The sequence below is a fragment of the Ictidomys tridecemlineatus genome, unplaced genomic scaffold, assembly GCF_052094955.1.
Source record: "Ictidomys tridecemlineatus isolate mIctTri1 unplaced genomic scaffold, mIctTri1.hap1 Scaffold_140, whole genome shotgun sequence".
Lineage (NCBI taxonomy): Eukaryota > Metazoa > Chordata > Mammalia > Rodentia > Sciuridae > Ictidomys > Ictidomys tridecemlineatus.
The window spans coordinates 1-23542 of record NW_027521246.1 but is presented as its reverse complement, the minus strand read 5'-3'; the positions used below and the strand labels follow the sequence as shown (position 1 = coordinate 23542).

At 47.1% G+C, this 23542-nt stretch overlaps 1 long non-coding RNA gene across 1 annotated transcript; it reads right to left on the bottom strand.

The window, feature by feature from the left end:
- Positions 1 to 16983: 16983 nt before the first annotated feature.
- Positions 16984 to 23529, bottom strand: LOC144372643 (uncharacterized). Its single transcript, XR_013432592.1, has 2 exons — positions 19325 to 23529; positions 16984 to 18562 (listed from the first exon to the last, which is right to left on the bottom strand). It is a non-coding gene; the product is annotated as an uncharacterized LOC144372643 (long non-coding RNA).
- Between the last annotated feature and the right edge of the window lie 13 nt (positions 23530 to 23542).

Sequence of the window (23542 nt, the reverse complement as noted above, 5' to 3'; positions counted from 1 at the left end):
TTCTGTGTAATTATTGACCTAACAGATTGGTTTGAGATTCCAGGTAACTAGGCAGTTATTCAGAAAGACTGACCGTGACCCTAGCAATCTCTTCCATGTCTCTGTGTTTATGTTCCCATGGCCTCTCTACAATTCTTCAAGAAGGCCAAATAAGTGAGCATTTTCCTCAGGTCACCCCAGATGGAGGGAGTTCTCATGCAAGGTGCTTTTAAACAATCTCTTGACTCTTGAGGACTTTGCACAACAAAATGTTTTTGAGAAAGAAGCAACCTTCCTAGACCGTGTCAATGCTACCTTGAGAGTCATCCAATCTCATGTGTGTGAGGGATCCAGGTTGACTTAGAACTGTTCTTCGTGCATATCTCATTGAGGAGCCTCAGAGGGAGCTTTGATTCAAGGTCATGACATGTGGTCTCTTCAGAACCATAGAAACCCATCCTGAACAGGGGATGAATATTGGGCATTCTGTGAGATTCTCAAGGATTCAGACAACAGTAGGAAAATTCCCTGGAGATAAGGTTGGAGACAATGAAAATGGCCCAGGAATGACAGAGACCCTGTTGAAGAAGCTGATGTGTCAGGAAGAAAGGATAAAGTTCACAAACATTAAATGTCAGTGGGCACTTCAGTGGACAGTGACTATGTCACCTATACTCCTAGAAGCTCAAGTTTCTAGTTGGCTTGAAAACTTTGTTTTGGACCTGTGAGATGGAAAGTACAGGCTGGGAGTCAGAGTACTATGGGATGAAGAATATTGGTGTCTCCTGTCCAGACCTGGTGGAGGATACTCTCCTGGTGCCTTTGTAGGTCTTGCAGTTGGGGGCATGGACCAGATGGGAGAGTCAACCTGCTCAACTCAGGAAGAGCTACTGGCTCTGCTTCTCCCTTCCACCAGAGCCCCAAATAGCCACTTTATTCCCCTCCCCCAGACCTGACAGCCACTTCACTCTCCCTCCTCTAGAGCCCCAGAGTCCCCTCCCTAAGTATCCCCCACACCCACCTGTGCTATTCTGGGGTATGACTTTTGCTATAGAGAAAGCCAGTCTCTCTCCCCCTTCTGACTCTGAGAACCTTGTCTCATCCCAGGACCCATCAGCTACTGGACCCTGACATTCTTCCTTGTACATTGAGGGGCTTACCCAGCTTAGACCTGCTGTGTGGTGAGGCTGTTGCTCCCTAGGGTCAATATAGGTCTGAGCTGGGTATAGAGATGGGAGCAGATGGGTGAGTTTAGGTCTGGGTCTGCTGCCTTTGGCCTATGTGGAGTCTGGGCAGACTGTGTATGTCTCTCAGAATCACCGTGAGATGGGCAACCATAGCCCTCAGGTCTCAGAGGCACTGAGGGTCAATGAAATACTGTGACGTGGCCAAAGTGGCCAAGCACAGGCAGCTGAAGCATCACATGGATGCTTCTGTTGGTTAAATTTATCCCAAGCTTAGGGGGAGATTCCTGTGCTGCATCTGACATTATTGGTCTGCATGGGTGGTGCTGACCTCCAGGAACTTGAGGCAGGGAGCAGTAGTATAAATTCCAAATTGTCCCCCACCAGTTTGTGAATTCCTCCAGGGTAGGTGGTCCTCATGTTCCTCCACTCAGCAGTTGGCCCATACCACAGCTATGTTCACTAAGGGATTGTCGAATGAATGTGTGATTGGATTAATGATTCAATGACATGGGCCACAGGGATGAGGATCTGTGGAAAGAGCCAGGGGATGGGTTGCCCAGCAACTAACTGTGACCATGATTGTTCATCCATTCATTGTTGGAGCCTCAGTTCTCTCATCTGGAAATTGGGCATACAAATACCTGGTTTGCTTTGCTTTGTGGACCCACTGAGACAGAGTAGACAGAGTAATCCAGGTGCTCCAACTCCACAGACCCACAAGAGTGTTCACATGCTCAGCATTTTCTCTTGGCATTGTATAGGCACAGCCTGCCTAGGAGGGAGAGTGACCTAAGGCCAGGCAGTTGGGTACCCACTATCCATGTGGCCTTTAATACCTATGGCACCTAAGCTGGCTTTTCCCTTACAGTCAGGCATGGGGGAAGATGTAGTCACCTTGGGTTGACCTTGGACCAGTGGACCTAGGTACTCACCATCTGTGTAGCTGTGGGACTCAGACAAGCTGCCTTAGTTTTTGGAACGTCTGTCTCCTCATCCACAAGGTGTGGTAGTCATATGTCATGCAGTCATATGCATATGTCATGCAGTCATATAGATTCACACAGTAATAATAAAGTCTGTTTCATTCTATATCCTTCTTATCTCCCCAACCCCTTTCATTCAAATGTCACTCCTTCCAAGGACTTGCCTGACCATCCGACCTCACTTCCCAGGCCCTGCACACATCTCCTTGGTATTTCCTTCCCTGAACAATGATCTGAATCTTCCTGTGCATTGTGGTTTTTGTTCATGGTCTGTTTCCCTCTAGAGCACATGCTCCTTGGCCCAGGAAGGTGCCTGTGTGGCAAAGTGTCAGGAGTTCATGAGCAGCCACCGTCTCACACGCTGCCTCTCATGACTACACACACCAAGCAGCCTTGTGGTCTCAAACAAGTCTTTGCACTGCCCTCATCATCAGGAGCATCCATTCTCCTGGGTGAGTCACCTGTTACCATGCAACCCAGTAGCCCTGCAGGGAAGTTCTTGACTTATTCTTTTCCCTCTCAAGTTTTGATCATTTTAAGCTACGAAGGAAATGGAGCAACAGACAGATTAATAGGGAACTTACGTGGTAATTTAGGCACTATATGCCTAAACACAGGAGGCACACACTCCTCTAAGAGGCCCAGGGAGGGGCAGGATGGTGCATGGGGGCTTTGGGTTCCTAGGGCCCAGGCAGTGGTGCTGGCTGCAGAAGCTTGGGAGAGGTGCAGAGGGAGCCAGGGTTGTCCTATGGTCTGATAACTTCCACAGCACAGGCACTTGTGACCACCTCGGACTGGGCAGGTGTCAGAACCCCATCTTCTTTCTGCAGAAGAAACTCTTCCAGGCAGAAAGGGAATGAGTGTCAAACAGGAAGTCCTATCTGCATCTGCCATTTTTCCTAGTATGGATGGATGTAAATCTCAGTTACAAAGGGCATCTTTTCAGCAGCTTCTCGGTATTTCACCTTGAAATATGCCAAAGATATGCTTCAGGGTGGCATGTTTCTGGCCCCATGCCCCAAACATAAAACAATAAGCATTGATTATCTTACTCCTGTTTTGGATCAGAATCTGAGGTGTGGTTTGGCAGCTACCCAGGCCCCAGGTCTCTGTGGCCGGGGCTGCAGTCTCTTTTGAAGGCTAGGCTGGGAACTCCACTTCCAAGCTCCCTTCTGGGCTGTGGACAGACCTGGGCCCCTGTGGACAGACCAGCCTCTTCTGGGGCTGCCTCAGCACATGGTAAGTGGCTTCCCTGAGGATGAAAGTAAAGCCAGAATGTTTTTACCATGTCAAAGACAAGGTTGGACACTGAGCTGGGGGCTAAGCTGAACAGAGTCAGAGGTCAGGCCTAAGGAGGGGTTCTCTGCTTCTTTCCCTCAGCCTGCAAGGACAGAACTGGCCACCAGAGGGCACACTGACCCTTCTGTACAGCTTGCAGCAGCTAGACCCAGGATCTGGGAAGTGAGGGCTCCCTTAGGGAGATAGATGGGCTTCCTGCTAGACCACTGCAGCCTGTATTCCTCTCACTTTCATGTCACCAGACAGAACCCAGCCATGAAAATGAAAAAACCTGGATCGACAAAGCAGGCGGAGGCTCAGAGAGCAGGGAATACAGCTGAGCAGGATGCTGGCCTCCAGTCTCAGGGTCTGGTGGTAGGAAACAAGCCCTCCCACCTTTGGAGCCCTCGCTGCCTGTGCCTGGGCTCTGGAGTCCCATGGGGAAGTGATCACAGTGGCAGAGAGGAGGGCCTGGCAGTCGGAACCAGCACAGCCTCTAGCAGAACACATCTTCTCTCTGTGGTCCTCCAGAGTCGGGGGCTGAGCATCTGAGCGTGGGGTCCCTTCCCACACACCATCAATGAGGTTCACCTGACACTCTCCCATCAACATCTAGTACCGGAAATGTCCCCACATTGTGTCCTTCCTTCTGCTCACTTCCAAGAGAAATCCAAGAAAGAGCCTGAGGTTTAGGTGCTGGCCCCCAGTGCCACCTGCACCAGAGGATCCCCTACCATCATGGCCTCCCTAGATGCACAAGCTCTTACACAAGGTGACCAAGCCCATGACTCTGTCCAAAGCTGACACCTGCCCAGCTTCCCACACAGCTCCCAGGGGGCAAAAATCCTCCTCCCAGCCCTGTTGCACCTGCCTGAATTCCTGTAGCATTGCCCAAGTGGGTGTAGGAATTCCCAGAGTATGTGTAGAAAGTAAGGGTGAGGAATCAGTAAGCTTCACAGAAAAGACAAATGCCTTAACAATAGCAAGGCTCCCAAAGTGTGGGCTTTTTTTTCTGGACACTAATTGCAGACTCATGTTCCAGGAAGGATCTGTCCATAGCTGTTTGGTCAGGACTCCTGCCCTGAGTCCCTCCCCACACTCTGGGAGACACTGCATTGACTATGTGACCCTAGGGTGCAGGTTTGCAGATCTGAGCATGTGCACACATCTAGGGACTGACCCAGCTTTGCAGGGACTATGGGATAGAGGAAGAAGGGCTGTCTCTCATGCTGGTCCAGCAGTGAGAGCTCCTGTCAACAGCAAGCACCTGGCCTCCTCAGCACATTGTGTGATCTCCATAGGCCTGTTACCCCCATCTCACCCCATTCCTGGCAGGACACTTTCATTTTCCACCCCACTGGTAAACTCCACCTTCTGAAGCCCCTGAATGATGGGAAAAATAAACACAAAACCAGCACTCCAGGTACCACTCCAAATCTGCTAGAATGCTAAATTTCAAAAAGTAAAATAACAGGTGTTGATGAGGATGTGGAGAAGTTAGAACCCTCTTGTATGACTGGTGAGGTTATTAAATGTGGAAGGGCAACTTCTCACAAAAGTTAAGCACAGAATCACACAGGACACACAATTCCAGTCTCCGGCACCTGCCAGAAAGGACTGCAACTAGTGCTCAACAAAACTTAATGTCGACAACCTCATTGCCCACAATGGCCATACAGTGGGAGCGCCCCAGGGCCGTCAATGGGTGAATGATACAACTGTGGTCCATCCACAGGGTGAATGCTATTCAGCCCCAAAGGGAATAAAGTTTGACACATGCTTCAACATGGATGAACTCTGAAAACAGTATGATCAGCAAAAACAGACACCTAGTGCAGAACTCCATCTAGAAAAGAGTCCAGAAAAGACAAATCCATAGAAACAGAAAATAGAGTTGTGGTTACCCAGCTCGAGGGAAGGAAGAACAGGGGTGACTGCTTGGTGCTACGAAATGTGTCAAGAGTTAGGTGAAATTTCAAGTTGTACAACACTGTGAATGCAAAAAGCACCACTGAATTTTTCACTTTGAGCTTAAATTTATATTGTGTGAATTTTTAAATATTTTTTTAGTTGTAGTTGACCACAATATGTTTATTTTGTTTATTTATTTTTTGTGGTGCTGAGGATCAAACCCAGGGCCCTACATACGCTAAGCAGGCACTCTATGGCTGAGCCACAACCCCAGCCCCTGTAATGTGAATACTATCTCAATAAAATAAAAAAATAAGCCATGCAGGCCATATGTGCCCCGCACTCAGCCATCAGTCAGTTGTCTAGGAAGAGAAGTTTGCAGGTATTTCACCCTGCATGGGCAGTGGGCTCCACCGCCTTCAGGAGCAGATCCAGCACTATCCTCTGAGTCAAGGCCAACCCACTCTTGCCAGTTTTAAAAATGTACCGCAGGCAGCAGTGCAGCATAACCCATGGAATTATCCTCACCCACCAGTAGGCTTTGATAGTGGCATAAGATGCAGACCTTGGCTGGGTGCAGAGTTGTCCCTCATGGTCAGTCTCTTGGACCCCAGCCCCTCCACATGTGCTCAATCTACTGTCCTCCTACTGCAAGAGGTGACTGTATGCAGCCAGAGGTCCTCTTGGCATGTGACCTGGCTCTCAGAAACCAGTTTCCCACCCTCTTTTCTTTCCTGCTCAGAAAAATGGAGAGAGTTCCCATAGTTCAGCAAATCCAGCTGTCTCCACCTAGGATGAGACTGGGTATTGAATCCAAGGTCACAAGTGAGGGGGACATTTGGGGAGATGCTGAGAAATTTAGCCAGCCACCACCCACCTAAAATGCACAGGAGCCAGGAAGATGGTTTGGGACTGCCCTGTAGGTGCTACAGGACTCTGGGTCCCAGGTATCCCTGACCAACCTGTGGGCCACAGCTGTGCTGAGACCTCCCAAGCCTCAACAAAGAAACCCAGAGAAAATGGACTGCAGCAGTTCTGATCAGGTGAGACTCAACCTCTCCTTGACTGGAGGGGCTGAAGGCCCACGTCCTCTTGCACACACTTGCTACCCAGACCTCAGCCGAGTCCTGGGAAACTGAATACGTGTAGTAGAGAGGCTGAGGCTGTGGAAACCCTAGGAGCCCTAATTTGGAGCACCTCTCTCTCTCCCTTGTCTCCAGTAGTGTGCCCAAGCCTTTCCTGTCATTCTCTGGCTGACCAATGATTTCTGTTCCTTAATGTCTTATTTTCTTTTGTTTTCCCTGGTGCTGGGTATTGAACCCAGGCCTCATGGTAGAGCATGCTGGGCAGTGCTCTACTACTAAACTACACCTTAACCCCTTAAAGTTCTAGTTTTTGTTGTTTGTTTGTTTGTGCTGGGGATTTAATACCGGTCACTTTACCACTGATCAACATCCTTAGTCTTCTCTCTCTCTCTCTGTATGTGTGTGTGTGTGTGTGTGTGCATTTTGTTTTTTGTTTTTGTTTTGTTTTATTTTTGAGACAGGGTCTTGCTAAGTAACCAAGGGTGGCCTCAAATTCATTATCCTAATAACTCTGGACCAAGTCTCTCTGATCATAGGCACGTGCCACAGCAGCCGACCTTTACGTTATTTTTAAGGCTCCTATCTATGGTTCAAATGCCAGTCTTGTGTGAGAACTCAAGCTGGCATTGCAGTGGGCAACAGGGGTTGGTACAATGTCTACCCCTAAGCCCATCCAGAGTCAAAGAGAGGTTGAGTCTCACCTGATTGGAACTGCTCCAGTCCATTTTCTCTGGGTTTCATGACTGTTGACTCTTCCTCCTTGAGATCCAAAGATACTCCCACTCCCAGGGATTCATCATCTGCAGACCCTCCTCAGAGACTCTGAGAATCCAGAGGCCCACCTCCCCACAAGTCCATTTCAATTCCTGCACCATCTGCTTGGGAGGGAGAAGAGGAAGGGGCAGGGGCCAGGAGAGAGGGGAGTGAATGCCTTTAGTCCTGGTGCAGGAGGCAGGATCCAGCTCTACCACCTGCCAGAGCTGAGCCAAGTCCTGGCCTCTCAGAGCCTCAGTTTCCTTGGCAGGCCATCTTGACAAGGTTCATGATTTGCACAAAAAGCTGGGTAGGGAGCCCAGCATACTAACAATTTTAGCAGAAATTGTCATTATCCAGTGTGCCCTCACTGTGTCCCTGTGGTACAAGGGGAAGACAGCAGGCCTGACTGCAGACCCTGGGAAAAGGGGGCAGGAGGGAGGGGCAGTGTCCTCAGTGACCTGGGCCAGCGTCTTTCTCCAGCCTGAAGCTCCAGTAGGCGCTGCTCCTGGGCTGCCCACTGGGGCCAACTTAGGCACAGCGGATGTCAGCTAGTCCCTGAGACAGAAGTGTTAGACCAGTGAAGACCTAAGGGTTAAGCCAGGCCTGGGCACGAGGGTTAGCCCAGAGAGACTAAGGGTTAAGCCCATGGGGGCAGGCTGGGGGCAAGCCAGGGGCAGTGGCGGCGTGGCTGCCCAGACTTCCTGGACGCGCCTGGCGCCACAGCCACGAGCCTCCGGGGACACAGCCGGCAGCTGGGGACAGCTCCGCCAGCCAGCGCCCCCTCCAGCGCCCCCTCCCATCACCGCCCCCGCTTCTCTCTGGGCCCACAACCATCGTGACTGACAGGGAATGTCACACAGCGAGGCGCCCACCATCCACGCTTCTTGGCCAAGATTGAGAGGTCCTGCAGGACTGTCTGACCCATGTCCAGCCAGGGGGCTAACCTGCCTGCCAGAGGGAGGCTGTTGGCTGACCACAGTGGAGAGAAGTCCTGGGTCTGCTCAGCCCTCCCAGACCCCAGAACCTTGCCCACCATAAGCAGTCAGGGTGAGCTTGCTCCCTGGCACCTGCGCCTCCCAGCTTCCACCCACCCAGCCACACACCTCCCACCCAGGCCTGGGACCTTGGAGTGGGTGGGCAGGCCAGAACCCCAAATCCCACCGGCAGCAATGCAGGTTCTCTCACCAAACACCTGGAAGTGACCAATGGCAAGTGTTACTTTGTTTATTTTTCTTAGTTGTAGATGGACACAATACCTTTTATTTTGTTTATTTTTGTGTGGTGCTAAGAATGGAACCTACTGCCTCCTACCTGCTAAGCAAGTGCTCTACCACTGAGCCCCGGCTCCAGCCCCAGCCAACAAGTGTGGGTGTGCAGTAGCTGGTAAGATGGGCATTGTTAAAAACAGTGGATTAGCAGGGTTGAGGACAGAGGATCTCAAGTTCAAGGCCAGCCTGGGCAACTTAGCAAGATCCTGTCTCAAAATTAAAAAATGACAAGGACTGGGGGTGTGGCTCAGTGAGTTCAGTTCACAGTACTGCAAATTAAAAAAAAAAAGGAAACCAAACAGAAACACATGGATTCAAAGAGAAGCTGATTGCTGTGGCAATTTTCAGAGGAAAGCATCCCAACTTTTTCTGTTTGGATGCTGGAGTTACACATCTGCCCCTCCATACTCCCACCTGTAGGGCCCTCAGCCCTAGTCAGGACGTGGGGGATGGCTATGTCCTGGTCCTGCCCTATCTGGACAGGGAGACCTGGTCTGCCTTCCCTGCCTCCTCACTCCCATCTGGCGTGGCCAGCCACCCTAACGGGGCTCTTTCCTCCCCAACTGCCAGTCTCCACTTATGGAGAGGCAGGATTCTCCTTCCCACCACCCTCTGGAGAGGAAGACAGTAAGGCAAACACCTGTCCTGCTCCCTCATCTATCACCCTGAACTGTGCTTCACAATAAAATTACTCATCCTCGGTCAGTGATAAATGAAATCAGTCTAGAGGCGACCACATAGAGTGGGGGTGGGGGCTCCCCATTCAGGGGCTCCAGACCTGGGTGAGATAAACCCAGCCAGCTGTCTTTGTGTTAATGCATAGCCTGGCCAGGGCCAAGTCAGTTGGCTGTGCATGCCTGGAATGCTCCCGGGGTAAGGGATTCTGTGTGTGTGTGAGCTGGGGCCAGGAGGAAGCCATCTTAGGTAGAGGGTGTGGTATGGTAGCAGGGAGGTGGCCAGACAGGCCACAGGGGACAGGAGCAGAGGGACCAGAAAAATGGGGAAGGGCAGACCCCAGCAGGAGCAGCCCTCTGAGAGCCCAGCCTGTGGGAAGCCTGGAGCCTCCGGACCTTCAGATATCCCGCAGACCTCAGCCCTGCCCACAGCCCAGCCAGAAGGACTGTGCCCTTGGTTGGCTCTTCTCTTCTGGTTTCAGTTAAAGAACCATGAGCCAAGAATGCCAGAGTGCCATCCACTGGGGCTCCCGTCCAGTTAGAGGAAGACAGGATTTCTGTGGGAGTCAGAATACCACGGTTTGGATGTGTTCAGAAGCTCCAGGAACAGGATGCTTTCTGACTGCAGGATCCAGGAAGCTTCCTGGCAGAAATGGCATTCAAAACTGGCATCAAGGATGCAGAGGGTTAGAAAGAGGGACCCCAGGGCTGCTCTGTGTCTCAGGCCCTGATGAGTGGTCTTCAGTGCCAGGTGCAGGGTGGGGGCTTCCTGTTCTGCCACAGCAGGTAGAAGAAAGTCTATGCCCTAGAGGTAGAAAGTAGCCAGACTTGGATGCTGCAGGGGCTGCAGCCTCCCAGCCCCTGCCCACAGAGCCCCTTCAATCTCTCCCTGGGCAATGTTCAGGAAGCCCCAGACCTAACCAAAACACCATAGCAAAATTGGATTGGCAGGGCTATAGCTCAGTAGCAGAGCACTTGCCTAGCATGTGTGAGCACTGGGTTCCATCCTTTGTACCACACAAAAATAAACAAATAAAATAAAGGCATTCTGTTCATCTCTACTACCAAAAAAAAAAAAGTGGATTGGCAGCTGTTGGGGCTGAGGGTGTGTTCAGCAGGTTGCAGAGGGCATGGGGTCAGCTATGTTGTGCAGCCCAGGCACTGTAAGAGGGCTAGCTCAGAGATGAGGTGTAGCATGTATGAGGCCCTGGGTTTGATCCTCAGCACCACATAAAGATAAATAAACAAAATAAACATGGAGGGAGGGATGGAAGGGAAGAGAGAGAGAGAGAGAGAGAGAGAGAGAGAACACCCTCACAGGTGTGCAAAGAAGCAAAAAACACAGCCCAGCAGGAAAAGAGGAAACCAGTCAACTGAAGGTGACCCAGAAATGACAGAGATGACCTGGGAGGAGACAAGTACATTGGGACATTCACTACAACTCTGTCCAGATGTTAAGAAAACAGAAAGCAGATGGAATGTGGTCAGACTTTTTGAAGCCTAAAGGATGGGACTGCCCAGCATGCAGGGCTGCAGGGGCCACCCCACTCCACCTATTACACCTGCACACACCCCAGACACTCAGTACATACTAATTTTGTCTCCTTTTATCCTCATTCCCATTTTACAGACTGAGGTTGGAAGAACTGACAGTCTCTCCAAGGCCACACAGCCAGGAAGTGGTGGGCAAACAGCCGTGGGCGCAAGGCCTACCCTCTAGGTTCCACATCCTCACAGAGATGAAGTAGGGCTACAGCCCAGGAGGCACCTGGAGGGGCTTGGCAGGCAAGAGGCAGAGGTGGGTGCCAGGTCCCCATTCCTCCCACACCCCAGCTTTGCCTTAGCCTTGCACTCCCCAGCTTGGCTGGGAGCCTTGCAGGAGGGTGCGTGCTTCTGTGACGGTAACCACCTGGTCACCATCTGGGCTGTGGCCTTGGAGTTCAGCCCCCAGCCCACACACCTCAGCAGCTGTACTTGGAGGTGCAGACAAAAAGCCCAGGAGACCAGGCACAAAGCCCACAGAAGGCTCCCCGTACCCCCACCCAGACCCTAGCCAGCACCATCCCTTTCCTCAGGGTCTCCTCAAGCCCCTGGCTGTCCTGCAGGTGATGGAGCTCTGACTGCCTAAGGCACTGTGGCTCCCAGAGGGGACTTCCTCTCCTCTCTGGCCAGGGACTAGGCAGTCTGTGCCCCTTGGAGAGCACCCTGATAAGGACCCCACCCTCCCTGGGCCAGTGCTTTGCTGGCATGTGAGGTCTGGCTTCACTCACAGAGAGGATCTGAGGCTCAGAGCACAGCACTGCAGCTCCCATGCCTGTTGCAGCCTCCTGCTTCAGGGGTCACACTCCCAGAAGGGCTGGGTGGGGTAGTGCTGAGCCCCACCGGGAGTCTCCAAGAGAAGCAGCAGCTCAGGGCCAGCAGAGGAAGCGGGGGATCTCTGCCAGCTCCCACCAGGTCCTGACAGCATGAGCGATGGTGGTCCGAGCGATAAGAAACTAATAATTCATGTTTCCAGCTCCCGAAGCCGGTGCCAAGGGAAGGCTGAGCCGAAGCCACCCCCACACTGGAGCAGCCGCAACCCTTTATTGCACAAATTATTAACGACCAGAGAATGAATGGCTGTAATCAGATCAGGGCTGCCAGCACTTTTCATTTCACTTATTTGTATAAATCCTAAAGTCAGGGTCTGCCCTGGGGCACAGAAAGCCAGCCTCCTGCTGGCCAGGTGCCCACCCAAGACAGAGCCAACCCTCCTCCTACCCCACCCCTGACTCCAGGGGGTGATGAGGACAGAGGGCTCCAGAGGGCTTAGGTGGGGGCCATGGGTTCATGGTCACCCATGGCAACTCCATTTGGCGGTGGGTCCCTGGGCCAGAGCCAGAGCTCTGCTGTGACTGTTCTGAACAGGGGCTTGCCCACGGCTGAGGGCCAGGCCTGATACCAGGCACAAGATCTGCATCCTCAGCACAGATGGTCCAGGCTGGCCCTCTCCAAGACTCCTGCCACAGCTGTGGCCCCGCCCGACAGAGTCCCTCTCTCTCCCACGTACACCAAACGGCATGCCTCTCAGGCAGGGCTCTCCTTGGCGGTCCTTTCCCTGTTGGGCCAGGCTGGAGTTGGGGACAAAGACTGTGAAGTTTCCTTACAGCACCTGGGAGTGAGCCTGCCAGCTCCTCTCAGGAGCTCACTTTCAATCTCATTGACCTCTCGTTATACTCCGGCACATAAATTCAGATTTGGAGATCTTATGTCCCATCATAAATTGGGCTGGCAGACTTCCGATCAACAAGATAAAGCTGTCTCCTGTGAGGTGGATGTTTTATTACTCTCTGCCTCAGTGCTGCATGTGGGGGCTGGGGTGGGAGTAGGAACTGCACTGTTCAGAAGGCTAGATGGTGCCCAGGGCCCTGAGTCCCTCCTGCCATCACAGGCTAGGTTCTAGGGAACTGGGCAGCCCCTGGACCTGGCCTGCAAATGCCCACACACCACTGGAGTGAGCAGCCATAGATGAGCCCTGCCTAGGTTCCCAAGGCCCTGTGTTGACCGTTCATGCATACGGGTGAAGTACGGCTGCAGATGTGTGCACCATTCCTTCCAGGTGGCTGTCATCAGGTCATGAGCCTCTGCATCTTGGCTCTGCACAGGGCCTCAACACATCCCCACCTGGGGCCACAGCTGGGGTCATGGCCATTCAGCAGCAGAGTCCTGGTCCCAGGGAACAGCACTCAGGGCTGCCCCACCTGCCCTCACACAGTGCAGGAGATGAGATGGTCCCAGGGGAGCCTGCCTAGTCAGGAATAGGAACTTACACATCCAGAGGGCCTCACCGGACATCCATGCACAAAGCCACAAGTGCACCTCAAAGGATGTCATTGTCAACCTGCCCCCCAGGGACTGGGGCTGGGTGGCAATGGGAGCCTGGAATCAGACTCGGTCTATACATCAGGAAGCCAGGACAGTGATCTGGTCCACCCAAGCTTCCTACCTCCAACAATCCCGACATGACAAAGACACCGGTGTTGATGAAGGGGCTGCTGGCCCTCCAGGTGGGGCCTCACGTGTCCATGCCCTCTTCCTTTTTTTAAATATTTATTTTTCAGTTTTCGGTGGACACAACATCTTCATTTTATTTTTATGTGGTGCTGAGGATCAAACCCAGCGCCCTGCGCATGCCAGGCGAGCGCATGACCGCTTGAGCCCCCTCCCCAGCCCCCATGCCCTCTTCTTGATGCAGCTGGTTCAGAGGTGTGACCTACTGAGCACAAGGTGACAGTATTATAGCATGAAGAAACACTGAAGGGACAGCCCCAGACAACTGGGCAGCCTCGGGCTGTGTGAGGGAGCATGCTCCACGTCAGGCACTCTGCATTGAACACCCACGTGTTGTCCCCGGGTACACACCTGTGTGCGCACCACTGCTCCCTGTCACTCACCTGAGTGTATGCTGCTGTTCTGTGTTCTGTTCCTGAACACTTACCACTGCTCCACCCCAAATGCCGTGTGCAGGTTGACTCAGGCCACACTGGGGCAAGGACATGAGACATTGGGGGGCATCTGGTACACCGGCCTGCACCTGGGCCACCATCAGTGTCAGGCTCTCAGCAGGTGGCCTTTAGCTTTTTCTTGTGTCCTTCTACCCAGGAGAAGGCCAAGGCTGTTACCAGGCAACTCTGACTAGTTTTCTCTATTTTGAGCTTCCATATCTGCTTCTCCTAGGCCTGAATCCTGCCCTGTGGGGCCCCAGACAGCAAAAATTCCCCACAAGCCCTCGCTGGTGGACAGAGAAGGCACTTCACAGGAGAAACATAGATAAGCATCGGGAGATCTCAGGCAGCCAGCACTTGGTCTGCAGGATCTCAGACCCTCTATGGTGTGACCACTGCCTGTCGCTGTGTGTTCGTGGGCACTCTGCCTCACCCTTGTGTCAGTGGCAGGGTCCTCAGAACAGCACCACATCCCACTTATGCACCCTTAGATCTAACCTTACCTTCCAGCTTGGGCAGTGCTTGCTGAAGACCAAGGATGTCTACCTAGGCTTCTTCAGCAGAAGACTTTCAGGTATCTCTCTCTGATGAAGAGGGTACCTGTGGCAGTACCCTTTTTTTTCAGTAATGAGGATTGAACCCAGAGGTACTTTACCAATGAGCTACATCCCCAACCCTTTTAATTTTTTTTTAATTAGAGAGAGGGTCTTGTAAGTTGCTTACATTGCCGGCTATGTTGCTAAGGCTGGCCTGAAACGTGTGATCCTCCTGCCTCAGCCTCCCAGATCTGTAGTCCAACTCTTAATAAGCTTCTGGGGACAGGAAGGTATGTAGAGATTCCAGGGCAGGTGGTAGCAGAGGGGAGCAGTCAGCCAATGGTGCTGCCCAGGGACAAGGTAGCCATGTCAAGTTAGGAATGGCTCAGAGAGCCCAGAGCCCAGCAGGTACCAGATCAGGGTATGAGCTGGATCCACCCATGGCCACATTGGGTTGCTCCATGGGCAGTCCTTAAGACACTGGTACCTGCCATGTGCCAGGGTGTGTCAGGAAAGACACTACCCCAGCACTGAGAATCCACCCTGCAGCCTGAACAGCTGAGGGGGCTCTCAGATGAGTCAGAGCAGCAGCTGACCACCTGACCCCTTCTAGCCCTTTCCTTTTCCCTCCAGCACCATCCGTGATGATTCAGCACATCCCACCCAAGGTTTTCTTTGTGAAGGAACTGCCCAGATGTCCTCTTGTTTCCACCTGGCAGTCTGGCAGAGATCCCACCTGTACCCACTCCTCTCCCCACTTGGGGATGACCTCTGCCCCAAAGCTCTGCAGACAGCATAGCCTAGTGCCCCTATCAGGACTTCCTGGTGGGCTCTGGCCCTAGGGCTCACAGTGCCTGTGAATTGTACACAGAGTGAACTCTAACCAGCACTGCTGGCCTGGACCAATGAAGGCCCAGATTCCCAGAGTAAGGAACATGGGTCCCTGAGGCCTTCACACCGTATTTGTGCTGAGTGTCAGCTAAAGTGAATGGCAGGAGGCCAGGGCAGGCACACATAAGCACACGAACACCCCTCACGCAGCATTGACACACATGAGCACAAGGGGCTCCTCACTCCACCCCTGCTGACATACCCTTGGGACATGGAATGGGTGAGACTGCACTTAAGGCCTGTGTGCTACTTAGCTCTGGTGGCCCTGAGGGTGCACAACATTTCTACAATAATTTGAGCCATGAGGGAGAGAACTGCACCCTGCCCCCGCATCCACTCTGCAGGACAGCAGCTGCACCAATGCACCCCTGTGTATGCTCTAGTATCCAGACTGGGCCCAAGTGCGGCCATACTGTCTGCAGGGAGGAGAAGAATATAAACCACCCTCACATCTATCTCAGTGAGAGACAGATGAGATAGATTTGGGGGCCTCAGGGGGCACTAGAGAACTCATTTCTTTCCCTTTGCTTGGCTCAGAGTTGATGGGAGCCCTGAGGGGTTTTTTCCTCTGTAAATGGTTTCTGCGCTCCAGATCCATTTACAGAGGAAAGTGTCTAGGGTGTGCAGGGGTTTGGTGCTCCCACCTCCCATAGCTGCTCTGCTGACTGTTTTACTTCAAGCTAAAGGCGGCTTTAGAAGGTGGGTTTTGAGACCACCTCTCATTTTCAGATGGGAAAGTAAGGTCCCAAGAAGGGCAGAGAAGACTGGGTCATGCAGCTGCTGCAGGAGGGTCTGAGGCTCTGCACACCTGCTTCAGCCTCCCCAACAGAGTCTACCTTTCGGTGGGACCACAGCACCAGGAAGACTGCCCTAAGATGGGGGCTGCTTCTGCCCCCATGTGGTCAGAAACAGGCATCTCTGTCCCTTCTGCAGAAGGTCCGAGTGTACAGATCCATTGGTGACAGAGGATTAGGCCCATGCTGCCAGGCCAGGAGGAGAGGCCTCTGTGATGCCTTGAGGGTGAAGTCAGGAGTGCTGAGCACCTGTGCATCACTGCGCCTGTGTCTGGACACTGCCTGTGTTGACACCCTTGAACATGACATATGACTGTCACTGCACAGGTAACGTCACTCCAGCAGTACAGGGCGCTGTGGGTGCCTGCTAGAATTCCTGCATGTGTGCATCTGGACAACAACTGCATGGCCACAGGAGTGGGGTGAGGCTGAGTTCAGGCCCTCTCTCTTTGTTCCTTTAAGTGGCAGAGACTAAGGTAGTGGACAGCCCCAAAACACCTTCCTGCATGCTGAGAGACAAGGCATGGCTTCTTTTCAGCTCATAGCTAGCTGCCCAGGTAAACCAGCAAGGCAGCTCTCCCTAGGTCTGGAAAGGCCACATTCCTGAAGTTTCTAGCTACTTTGCAGGAATGTCTGAGGGAGCCTCATCTGGCTAACCACTAACCCCTGACCTTCCAGGTTAACTCTTTCTAGACCAATAGTGCAACCAACTGGGTGTCACCTGTGCCTGACACCCTGCCTTGGCAGGTGAACATGTGGACCTGGGTCCATCTGTGCCTGTGTTTCAAGTCCCAGTCTCGGGATATCTGTGATCTGTATCTCTTAGCACACATCCTGTCTGTGTTGGTGCTTGTGGGAAGCATTTGAGGATTTGTGTGCTCCATGAACCTGTCCGATGCATTCAGGCTCAGCAGCTACTGTGCTGGCACACAAAAAGAAAAGGGCAAGATGGAGGCTAAACTTGGAGTTAATAGTAATAAGAATAATGCTGAGGGAACATGAAGAAACTTAATGAGATACTAAATTTAATCTTTGACTGACAAATTTACATAGTAAAGCGACTTTTTATCAATGTCAGCCAAACAAATTATGATCCTATGAAAAATGGTTCAGCTAGGTTTTTTCCCCTCTCCTCCTTTTAACCTATACAATGAAAACAAATTTAAAATAATTTATTCAATGTATACATTATTTTGTACATTTAAAACTTTCTATTTCACACACATGACCAAACAAAAAATATCAATTACTTTAACACATCATCTCTCAGAATACATATTATCCTATAAGAACATGTAGAAAACATATAATATTATGTTCAAAGTGAAAATTAAAATTGAACAAAGGGGTTTTGAAAGCTATATCTTCTCCTCCAAAATATTCTCAAACTATGGAATTGTTTCTACTTTGCCTTCTCTTTGAGATCATAGTCTTCAAAATATAGCAGAGACCTTAGTCTTATTTACCAATGAGAAATACTTTGAGCAAAAGTAGTCTGGTGCCATTTTAATAGCTTTTTTCTGAAGTACTGCTCTAGCATTCTAAAACTTCTTATATGTGCCCATGTCAAATTTCAGTTACTATAAAAAAATACCTGCGACTGGGTGACATCAAGAAAAGAAGTTCATTTTTGGTTCATAGTGCTAGAAGTCCAAGGCCAAGAAATAACAACTGGTGATGGCTTTTTTTTCTGGCAGAATCCCAGGTGGATACGGGTACCATATGGAGAGGCAGCAAGCATTTATATGTGTGTGTCCTCTCTCTTCCTCCTCATCTGTAAAATGGGCTTAAGAAATCCAACCTCATAGAATTGTCTTGAAAATGAAATGTCACCAGGAGTACAGATTGCTAGGCAAAGTGTATGCACTGCATTGAGAATTGTATAAATGATATCTACAATTTTTATTTTTATAGTTAGTATTATCATTATTCCAGGAAGAAAAACAAAACAAAACAAAACAAAAAAAAAAAACCTCAGTAAATGCCAATATGTAGGCAAGCTCTGGGTAAAAAAACTACCTCAGTGATTTCATCTCAAAGGTTATTTGGAAGTGATCAGTTAGAAAGAAAAAAATCAAAATGATGGAAGCAAAGACAGAATATTAGCCTGTAAGGCAACTTCTGAAAGGTGGTATTGTTCAGTATACACACTGAACAGGCATACAAGGTAACCCTTCTTTTAATTTAGAGAATAAAAGACTTTTATAAGGAAATACGCTTTTAGCCTACATCATAAAACCGTAATATTAATTAAGCACTTAATGTTGTCAATGCCTTACATGAATATTTATATCTACATATCAGAGTATACACATCTATTTACTCATGTGTGAAACACGGCACAGAGAGGATATATGAGTTACTCAAAGTTACACATCTTCTAGCTGGTAAATACAGTATTCAAATTTCTGCAACCTGATCCTCAAACTGATCCCTTAGACTTCACTGTTACTTTTTTTAAACTGATGAATGGAGTTAGAATAAATAAATGCACAATCCTAGAATTATAAAAATGTTTAATAAGCAAAATATAAAAAGCAATAATAAATCAAAAAACTCACTTTGGAAAATAGCAGCTTATCACATCACTGACTTCTTAGAGAATTTTTTTTTAAATGTATATATTTCTAGTGTAGGTGGACACAAAACCTTTGTTTATGTGATCAAACCCAGGGCCTCACTCATGCTAGTCAAGCATTTCTACCACTGAGCCACAACGCCAGCCATACAGAATTTCTAAAAAAGAAAAACAACATATACAATTCAGAAAACATCCTGTGAGTTATAGATAAATAACTTATAAGTTTTTGTACCAGACTAAAATCCTTTTCATAGAGAGTAAGTCAGAAAAGTGGTATCATTTGTTTTGCCAAAATTTTTTTCACTTCCAATTAGCTTGGTCCATAAGTAGCAAAATAAGTTATTATCATTTTAAGAGCATGTTAGGACTATAGATTCTCATTTACCTAATTGCGGAGAAAATTATTTTAAAAAAAATTTTCCCCTCAGAAGCATTATAAGAGTAAACATTAAATATGCATAGAAGATACAGCTAAGATTTTTCCTGAAGTAAATAAGCAATTTTTAAAGAAATATAACTGAAGACAATTGAAGTCAGTATATTTAACTACTAGGATTCTATTGTTTATTTTACTCACATAAAAAGAGATTTGAAATATGACATTTTTCCTGTTTGCACACTGAAAGTCTGAAATTTATGATTTGTTACAGAAAGGTTTTGAGAGTGACAGAGGTATAGCTTGGTTAAAACCATAAAAATAAAAGAAATCTGAAAATTACTCAGGAAGATAAACTTATACTATGCTTCCTTGTCATAACTTAAATACATTTCTTAATCAGAAATAGGAAAAACCAAAGATTATATATATATTATGGAACCTCTTATATTTGGCACTTAGAGCATAATAAGAACCCTCAAAGCTGTAATTTCAAAGTTATCAAGAGGATACAAACACAAGAAAAATAAAGGCAACTAACTGCTAAGGTGAGAGCATTGACATTCGTACTGTTACTCTTTCAATTCCCATCCAAACTGCTTATAGGAATGACTGCATAGACTGTATCTTTTGCTGCAAAATACTTCTGCCAAATCTGTATAGAAAAAAAGAGGGTGAATTTGTTAAATAACTAATCTTTTCAACCTATGCCAAAAAAATTGATAACTTTCATTGCTCCCAATAATATACAATTTGATACCAATAAGGAAAAACACACTGTAGTGCTTTTATAACTAATATATAATTACAAAGAAGATTTAATGCCACATGGTCTTCTAAATAATTAAGATTTTACTCTTACTAACAAATTTTATCAGAGAAATTGATTTTATGATGTTTGAAATCACTATTTTCGAGATGTGCCTTGTGTGTGAGATCCTCTTTTTTTTTTTTTTTTTTTGGATCTTCTTTCTTTTCTTCCCAAACCCTCATCTCCCTGCCAAATGTGGGCCTGTTTCTGAATGACATAACATCAGTCATTCAGAGATCAGGGTCTGGCATCAGGAGGACATGGATGTAGATCCTCGCTCCAACAATTTGCTAGCTATGCTACATTGTGCAAATCATGAAAACTCCCAAAATAACATCATTAAAATTGCAATAATATCAACCTCACAGGATTGGTGTGAAGACTAGATGAACAAGTACAAATTTGTGCTTGGCACAAAGTAAGCACTCAAAGTAATGCTAGCCTGTATTAGTTATTCTTGCTGTGTTATAAGCAGCTTTTGAAATCCTGCTTCCTGAAAGTCTTTCATATAAGGAAGAGACAGAATATGCTGGGTGACTATGGTATATATCAGACAGAAGTCTTCCCTCTGCCTGGAATCAGAGAACAAAGACAGCACAGTAAAACCTTATCATGTAAATACCAAATTGTAAGGAATAAAAATTTATATAATAAAATTATAAAATTAGAAAATAGGGAAAAGAGAAATATGCCTATAGTCTTACTACCATAAAAGAAGCACTTTTTTCATTTTTGATAAATCTGTGTCTAGTATGTCTTAAGAATATTTTTCTGTTATAGTATAGATACAGTACATATGCAATACTGTGTCTTGCTTTTTAAAAATCTCTTAACATATCATAAACAGCCTCTGTATCCATATTTTTACTACTATTATTTTTATTGTCTTCTGTACTTTTTATGTAATTGACTCTCACTGAAAACCCATCTTCACTATCTCTGGCCCCCCAAGTCTTTCCTGTTCTCTGAATCTGAGCCTATACACTTTTTCTTTCACATATTCTCCCTTGATCACTTCAATCAGAAGAAATGAAATAAGGCAGAAGGATATAACAGACACATTCTAGGCTCAGCATGACATTATAGACAGCATAGAATTCAGAAAAGATGTCATAACCAAAGTGACCTCTGAGTGAGCAGGTCTTTAAAAATGGGTCAACCTACCTCAGAATTGCTCTGCTCTATCAACATTCTCACTTAAATATAAGGCCCCAGGATGACGGCTCACTGGTAGAATAATTATCTAGCATGTGGAAGGCCTTGGGTTTCATCTCTGGTACCACACACACACACACAAGTCCCAATTGAATATACTAATTAAAGTGTAGTCTAGCTAAAGAAAATATAGCACACAAAAGGACTCATTACCTCCTAGAACTTAAGCAAACCACTCAACTAATGCAGCCTAAAGTTCCTTTGTCTTTTTATAAAAAAAAAAGCATGTCAAAACATTGTCTTATTTTAAGGAAAGCATAGTCTGATAATTTTTAATTTAATTTATAATATCAGCAAAGTTTATGAATCAGCATTGAAATTTATGAGACTAATTCCAGCTTCATCAACTATAATGTGAGGATAGCAATACTGCCTTCAGAGAGTAGTCATGAGAATTTAATGAAATAAGTCATATGAAGAATTAGGCATAATACCTGACTACTCCTTTTATTATTATTTTCATAATTAGTACATATACCTAAAATAAAATTCATCAAATGCCAAAAATAGCTTCTTAAACTCTAATTAGAGAAGACTGAGGCATGAAAATGTAAGTGGCAATGAAAACCAAGGAACATATGGTGGCCAAATAGGCAGAATAGATGATGAGTACTTTGAAGAAAGGAGTTCAGGAAGCTTCTTGTGAAAGGTTCTGGAATAATGGAGAATTACAAATGCAAATAAAGGAAAGAAAAGAAAAGAAAAGAAAAGAAAGAAAGAAAGAAAGAAAGAAGAAAGAAAGGAAGAAAGCAATGAGAAGTTACTTAACATTTGCAAGCATGTTCCCAATATAATATTTATTTTTATTCTTTTAAGAACATAACTATAGCCCTCACTCTCTGCCAGACATTATTCTAATGCTTTAGCGAGCTTAATATGTTTAATTTTCAAGTAGCTTTCAAGAATGTACTGTAGTTATCTCCACTTTATAGTAGAGAATCTAAGGCTCAAAAAATTAATAGACATGTCCATGTTAGACAGCTAGTAGGGTAAAAATCTAGGATTTAAAACTGGCAGATTGGTTCTGGAGTCTCTGTTTGAACCAGTATACTATGATTCCCTATCAGGCAAGCAAAATTTAAGAGAACTCAGCTGGTGAGGATATGATATATAAAGGGAGAAAAATGGGAGCGGAAGACCTACTAGAAAGATAATGCAATAATCCAATATAGGGTATTGATGGTTTTATATTAGATGTAGGTAACAGGAATGAAAAAAATGAAATAGAAGTATATTAGTTAGGTAAGAGTAAGACCAAGAAAGACAAGTTTGCTAATGTTCATATAATTTATCTCGTTTTCCTCATATTTCTAGAAACTGTTTGCACTTTCCACTTTCAGATTGTTTCACAGAACATGTTTTCATGGAATATGCCAATTCATTTTCATTTGTTATTTGTTTTACTTCTCCTGAAGTTGGGTCTTACACCATCTAAATGTTGAAAGATTAAACTGAGAGTCTTAAAGAGAAAATAAAAAGCAATTAACACCTACAATAAAAAACCCTCCCCACAGCTTTATTCTGGCTCTAATTCTTGTAGGAAACAAAATATTTTTTTTCTTTTGCACATTGAAACAGATCTTCAATAAGCAGAGGAATAGTATATGAAAAGCTATATAAGGAACTGGAGTTCTGGCTCACTGGTAGAATGCTGGCTGTCATGTATGAGGTCCTGGTTTTGATGATCAGCACCAAGTATAAAATAATGATTAATATTTATTTTGGTGGTGCAGGGGACTGAACCCAGGGCCTTTTACATTGGAGGCAAGAACTCTACCAACTGAGCTATATCTCCAGCCCATGCTTGATCAATGTGATTCTGCAACCTGTATACTCAGAAAAATGAGAAAATATATCCCATCTGATAAAAATGTATGATATGTTAAGATCATTGTACTGTCATGTGTAACTAAGTAAAACAAATAAAAAAGTAAATTAATAATTAATTAAATAATTTAAAAAGAAAATCTGTATGCTCAGAGACATAGATTTCTCACCTAACAGAGTCTTTTATATATCTATTCTTTAGGAATATCTATTAGTTCTCCGTGTTAATGCTTCACAACATTACTATAATATCCTGAGGGTGTAAAGGCCCTTTCCTGGGGGCTGTTCTGTGAGTATCACTTATGAAGTTGGAAACAGACAATTCTGTGTTGGGACCATTCTTTGAGGGAAGACAAAAATGCTCATGACAGGTCACAAGATGGAGTCACGTCCTTCCATTAACTGTCACCCACTCCACAACAGCCACTCCTGGAATTCCCAGTGCTCAGAACCCAGTGACCTCATCTTGAAGAAATAATGGGGCTGGGGGCCTTCTGAAGACTCCCATTGGTGGAGCGAGGAGTGGGTGAGTTCATTCTGTCCAGAGCCACAGTCCTGGTAACAAGCCTCATACGAATGGACTCCTCAAGCCTCAAAATTATGGATTCCCCAATGGAGGACCTGGACATTCCTGGTTGTAAGTGCCCCTCTCATCCTTAGAGAGTAGGGGAATAACCTTTGTAGGCATGGGGTGGTGGTTGCCTCCATAAAGTGCTAAGCAGTTCATAGATAGACTCCACCAGAAAAGGGAGGACTCCTCGAAGACAGACAACATTCTGCCCAAATATAAAAGATACATGGGAGTCTTTGTCAAGTGGGGAGCTTTGACGTCCTCAAGGACCTTGCCCTTAGTGAGACTTCTCAGTCTGAAAAACGGCATGGGTCCCGGACTGGGAGCTGGAAGTT